Below are 6,384 nucleotides of genomic sequence, written 5' to 3' on the forward strand. Positions count from 1 at the left end.
GCAGTGCGTCCGCGGCGTCCTTGCGCTGGGGACCGGCAGGTGAAGAGAGCCGTGTCTCGCTCGCGGCGCCCTTGCGCCAGGCAATGCGACGACGGCGCCCTCGAGTCCGGCAGAGCGCTGAGGCGGGCGGGACAGCTGCAGTTTGTGCAGTTGGCGGCGGCGTCCTCGCGTTGCGCACATGATGGTTGGGGTGGGGGGTACTGGATCGTGCGGGGAGGCAGCCTGTGCGGTTGGCGGACGTCATCGCGTAGCGCACTTGATGGTCGTGGGGCAATGCGCTGTGCGGGGTTGTTGGCGTCTAACAATGTTTTAGAGGTAATCCAAACCGATGGTTTTAGTGATTAGATGGTCAAGATTGTCTGGATCTGCCGCTCTCTCTCTTTTAATAGTAGTGGAGATATGCTTATGAAAGTCTCCGCATGATTATAATTCAGACAATGGGGACGACAGTGCATGGCCCTCCCTTTGAAATCATGAATTTACATTATGATTGCAATTCCTTTATACAAATGTATATATTTTTGTAACATCTGCCACTGCAGAACTAATGTTGCTGATTGCTGATGTACTTGCATGCTACAAAAGATGAACATTATTTGTTTTTCCAGATAATTAACCAAACTCTTTATGTGGGTGGTTACAAAATTCTAACTACAAACAAAACTTTCTAGGTTCCAAAATTTATTTGGAACAGCGGTAGTAGTTGGCATGGCTGGGACGCCAGGTTAGATCATGTTGAGTGAAATAATAAAGTGTGAGTTAGAAGTTTCATAAAGCATTTTCAACTTGTTGGCAGGTTTTGCCGTCGGGAGATAAGAGCTAGATACGCAATTACATTCGAAAGATAATGGCTCTGCTGAGATAACAACAGCCAAAAGGCGCACAAGAAAGATGGTAAGCACTCCCTTCAGCGAAAATATGGTGGAGCACCTGGGTGCCAGCGCACCTGGTTTCAATTTTTTTGAAAAATGCGATTTAAATATTTTAGAAAATTTTGAAATAATGCACGCGTGTATATGACACCTTGATACTTGCCTGTGCAAATTTTCAAGAAAAAATACGACCGTATGTGACCTACACAAAAAAGAGAAAACTGAACTTTGTTATACTATAAATAGTGTACGTGTACTTCTTATACTGTCAACAGTATGATTTGTTATTTTTGTGTAGGTTACATACTTTTTTATTTCCGGTTCAAACTTGACATGCCCATACCTGAATACATTCTCTACACACATGATTTATGCCGATTTTTTATAAGTAATTTCAGTATTTTAAAAAAAATTATTGTTGAAAACGGGTTCTGGCGCACCCGAGAGCCCATCAGGAAAAAATTAGAAAGATCGTTAAGAAAAGAGAAGCAATACCAATCCAGTGCCGAGCAGCTGCCGAGTTGCTCCACTTCCCACGAGCAGATCCGGTGGTTAGACTGGCCAGTTTTCAAGTTAAGTTAATTCCCTTTTGGTTGATTGGAATTGGCTTCTCCACGCGTGGTGCACTGGTGCTTGTACACCAGTAGGTACCAATAAACCATTCCATCAGAATCGGGGAATACTGACTGCAGACGCCGGGGGAGCTTGGAGCCTTGGACGCGGACAGGCGTCGGAGGACATAGGCCACGTCTATACCCGATGGCGCAGTTTTGTAGTATGTGACTGAAACTCGATCGAATAATCGAGTCCTTGACCCGGAATTCCTGAAACGACGCGGTGCCCGTTGGCGGCCGGCGCGATGAGCACCGGGATGCCGTGCTTGCCGGAGGCGACGGTCGCCATTGTGGCATACAAATTGGATCAGCATGCTCGCACTGTGGGAGTAGAGACACCAGGCCATCGAACGGGATGATATGGGTGAAAGGCAGATGCGAGAGGAGAAACGACGAAATAGGGAAGCCAAGATTGGCCACGCCGGAAGTGTTGGATTCGATCTGATTTCGAGAGGATACAGCTGTCCTAGTTCTATCCCTCATAACTACTATATTAAACCTTAACAGATCCGATTTTTCTCAGATTTTTCGTTAATTCAGTTGATTAAGCCACACACGTGTAGATTGGTGCATCCGGTTTGTTTCGTGTGCACGTATGGGGATGTCCTGTTTTTTCTTCTCCGATTTCCTGTGTCTGCTTGCCGATTTCTTTCCTCCCGTGTGTGCTGCTAGCCTTTTTCGTGCTGCTGCTGTGGGTCCGTGCTGTCTAACCGCTGTTACGCTGTGGGGTCCCGCTATCAGCGGTCGAGTGACGCGGTTCCTCTTCGTTTAACCCCTGTTTTTCTCCGTGCTCCCTCCGGCTGCTGTTCTTCTTTGTTGGGATGGTCCGCCCGTTGTATAGTCTGCTGGTTTCGCTTGCCGGTGGAGGGCCTGCTGCTCTTCGCGCTCATGGAGAGGTGGTCCATGAGGGATTGCCTTCTGTTCCTGGTCGCCGCGGTGGTCGGCAGGCTGGTTGCGGCCGACTTGCCTCTCGATTGCCGCCTCGTGCGGGCCGCCGTGCTTCGCGCCGCCGCCGTCGGCCGCCTTGTCCTCTCCTATATCTGCTGCGGCGTCTGGTCTTTTGGGTACACCGGTTACAGTGGCGGATTCTTCTTCCTCTGGTACTACTTTTCGTTCCTGTTCAAATCACTATGTGCTATTGGTTTGGTTCCTTTGTTCTTCTCTCAGATTAAAGTATTTATTGGTTGTGTGAGAAGATTGAAGTACTGATCAGATCCTCCGCCCAGGAGTAGGCGACTCCTCCCCCTCCTAGATCGAGGTTCCTCTTCCTGCCCGCCTTGCTGCCTCCCGAGGGGGCCATCGACGCGCGTGAAGGCGCGGTGGAGGAGCCCGAAGCTTGACGGCGGAACTCCTGTGTGGAGGCCCGACACCTCCAGTCAAGTCTCGCGTGTCGACGCCAGCGGAGTCCGCCTCTGCACGTGCCGGGCCAGAGGGGATCAGTACCACCGGAGGAGAGCAGATGGGAGGCACGGCGTCGCCAAGGAGAAGCAGGCGTCTCGCCGCCACATGACCCCTTCTTCGTCGGCCGCTCCGAGATGCTACTCGCCGCCACCATCGCCAACGTCCACGCCGCGGTTGCTGCCCCTTGAAGTCACGGGGCTGCCAGTTCTGCAGTTGCCTCCAGTGCAACGAAATCGGCCGCCTCCTCAGGGATGGAGTCCATCGCAAACATCACGCTACTCACTTTGCCAACCCTTTGGCCGTGGTGCCTCCTTGCGCTCACAGGAAGTGTTGATTTCATCCTCCCTACAGCACAGCCGTTCTGTGACGGATGCTGCTGTTGCCGGTATATTCATGGAACGAGGAGCCAGGTCGTCGAGCGCACGGCGCCTCCAGCTGCTTTGTCATGGGCAGAGCGTTCAGCTTGATGTTGGGGCAAGTTCCATGCTGGGTAGATTCCTCTCTTTTCTTATTTGGTTCATGCTAGGCTGGTTCAGTTTGTACATGTTTCCTGTACGTGCATGCTATGTGTTCAACCAAATGCTTATTAGCAATATTGTAAGTACAGATTTGGAGAACTGAACAAAATGCATTGGATAAATCAGTTTTATGTTGATTTTGGAGGTATGTATGGATTATGGTCTCTCTCCCTGATATGTAATTTTTTGCATCACATCACTTATTCGTTATCTATAACTCGGTATATATTGATTATCTGCAGATGGAGTTTCTGATGACAAATTATTTGATCGGGTACATCATCTCTCAAACACTGAAAAATCTACATGTAATTGAATTCTAGGATCTTCTCCAAGCATATGTGGTTTGTTAGCCTAAATATCAAGTAACACTTGACAAGGAGTGATTCTTTTATAATATTTGTCATGGCGAGCACACAGGTCTTCAATTGATGATTTCATAATATTTGGCTAGGTTTATCTGAGGTGATCTTTTCATAATTTTATCTTCCCTGAGTTTATTGATTTATTTTATATTTTATTGAAAGGTCCATGAGGGGCGTACTTTCCAGTTTGGTTATATCATTTTGGAAAATCATTAGCTGAAATAGTCAGCTGCTACATCTTATTTGTATATCAATCAGCCAAGGTTGTTCATATGTTTCCACTTTGGTTATCTCATTTTGGCAAATCATTAGCTAAAATAGTAAGCTGCTACATCTTATTTGTATATCAATCAACCAAAGTAGTCTCACCGCTGTCATACTCTTTCCTTACTATACATAATACTCAAAACCATAATGTATAATACATCTGTACTTCCTGATAAGCCAATTGGTTAGAAATAGTAGTACTATGATTCCATGTGTGTTCACTTTACCTGCTCTCACTGAAAATAGTCAGATGTGTTAAACGACCAGTGCACAGGTTTAGCGACAAAGCAGGCAAATCCCTGAAAATAGTCAGATGTGTCCACACCATATTTTTTAATTCTTTGTCAGTTCTCACATAAAAATAGAAAAAGCTTCATACTCGGTCAATTCTTGGCGCTCCTGCTCGGGACAATCGATTTATATTTGGTTTCATTTATACTCATACAGCTAGCTTCCACCATGCATTTCTTACGGACACTACTCTCACATACACGTATTTTTTTCCATAAGTACTTGATATTAATTTGCTACATCTGTATAGAGAAAAAACTAAGTATTTGCTACTGCAAACAATTTAAAAAAGCATAAGCCATTCTGCCCATCCAGAAAATGAACTGTCAACTATGCCTTCTCATTGCTTAATTGACTATTTGAACTTCTATTCTTATTCAGGGTTGAAGAAGATGGTTATATAAGATATCCTCCTAGACCCTTCATGTTCCAGTACTGACAGTGCATGCTGTGATTTTTTGTTTCGGATGAAAGCTACAGAGAGGTATAGAAGTGATTCCACGTTTTAGACGATTGTTTGACTATCTACTGTATATGCAGTACCCTAAGCAACTAGATCTCCATCTTTGGGGATGCCCAGACCCACTACTCCGGTGGCTATAACGATGTCTTCATTTTGTTCAAAGGTAACGTCTGAATGGAGAAGGGGGTATTTTGTCAGTCACAATTTGCTTCTCATTTTTCAACCAATTGGGTTCATGAGAGTAAAGCTCAACAAGGAGTGTATTAGGTCCATAGCATTACTGTAATAGAAACAAGAGAGTACAAGCTTACAAGAATATGGAGGAAATTCTGTTCATCTCCTCAGAGAAATAATTTGTTCTTTCATGAGCTTATCCATTCATGTATTTGTATTTGTATTTTATTGAAAGTTCGACGAGGCTTACTCTCCAATTTAGTTTTCTCATTTTTGCAAACCATTATCTGAAATAGTCAGCTGCTACAATTAGATTGTATATCAGTCAACCTAGGTAGTTCAGCCACTGTGGGTGTCGTCTTTGCCTGCTGCATATGGTTCTGAGGTTTCTGATCCCGCTCATTCTGATGCTCCTGCTGTGCTCGATCCTACCGTACCAGTTGATCCGTTGTTTCACAGTTTGTGCATTTTCTGCTTTTGATGTACCTGTTTTACTGTTATTCGCCATGTACTTACTACTTTTTGTTTTTGGTTTCAGTATGTGCTACTCCTTTCACGACTTCTCACTGGATTGCTAATCATCAACGGCGTTTGGATGTGGGTTTACATTCTGCTTTTGTAGGAGCAGGTTGTGCTTCCTATTTATTGATTATAGAACCCAAACTTTGCTGCAAAAAAACTAAGAAGAATAGCAGAAAGTTGAGCTCTAGGATGTGATACAACTACACTTTGGGACTATGTACACACAAATATACTATGTTCTAGATCATAGCTTAACTAGATATAACCACCGTAACACACCATTGTTGATTTGGTTTCAGTTCTCAGGCTACTCATCAGTACCATTAAACCATCAAGAAAATATCATAAGTTCTCACACTGTGGTTTCCCTGTCTATGATAGAAGCTCAAAGTAGCGCCGATTATTCTAGATTAGCTATTGCAGCCCCTTAGATTTCTCTGTTTTTTGTATTTTTCCAGTCATTGTGTTGAAGACCATCTTAAGCATGTCCTTCTTTTTTCCTGTTTTATATTGCTTTCTACCATTCCGATTAGGTGATGATCCAGCGTCGGTGCGTAGTTTGTTTTATCTCTAACTCTTTGGTGTTCATTTATTCATCAGGCAGCAAAAGAGAATCTTTAGTACAATGAGCATACTAGAACTAGAATTCCGAATGTTGTAGCGTCATAGTTGTTCATTTATTCATCAGGCAACCAAAGAGAAGCTTCAGTATAGTGAGCAAACGGAAGTGAGTTCAGAGTGATGTAGTTCAATACTTTCAAACATGTATGTTCGTTTGTTTGGGGTTCAGTTGGTGACTGGCGTGGCGTACTCCTGCACAACACCAGAATGGTCTTGAGCAGTACCTAGCTTAGCTTATTTTTAAGAACTGTCTAGATCAATACCGGCCTTAGAGCC

The 6,384-nt window shown here is 44.6% G+C and overlaps 1 long non-coding RNA gene across 2 annotated transcripts; it reads left to right on the forward strand.

Annotated features, from left to right (window-relative positions):
- The first annotated feature begins 3,175 nt into the window (after positions 1 to 3,175).
- Positions 3,176 to 5,779, forward strand: LOC124657826. 2 transcript variants are annotated; one of them, XR_006988884.1, is made up of 4 exons: positions 3,176 to 3,550; positions 3,648 to 3,870; positions 4,710 to 4,812; positions 4,909 to 5,779. It is a non-coding gene; the product is annotated as an uncharacterized LOC124657826 (long non-coding RNA). The 2 variants fall into 2 exon arrangements; XR_006988883.1 differs by having other exon boundaries at positions 4,710 to 5,779.
- The last annotated feature ends 605 nt before the right edge of the window (positions 5,780 to 6,384 follow it).

Source organism: Lolium rigidum, chromosome 5 (genome assembly GCF_022539505.1).
Source record: "Lolium rigidum isolate FL_2022 chromosome 5, APGP_CSIRO_Lrig_0.1, whole genome shotgun sequence".
NCBI lineage: Eukaryota > Viridiplantae > Streptophyta > Magnoliopsida > Poales > Poaceae > Lolium > Lolium rigidum.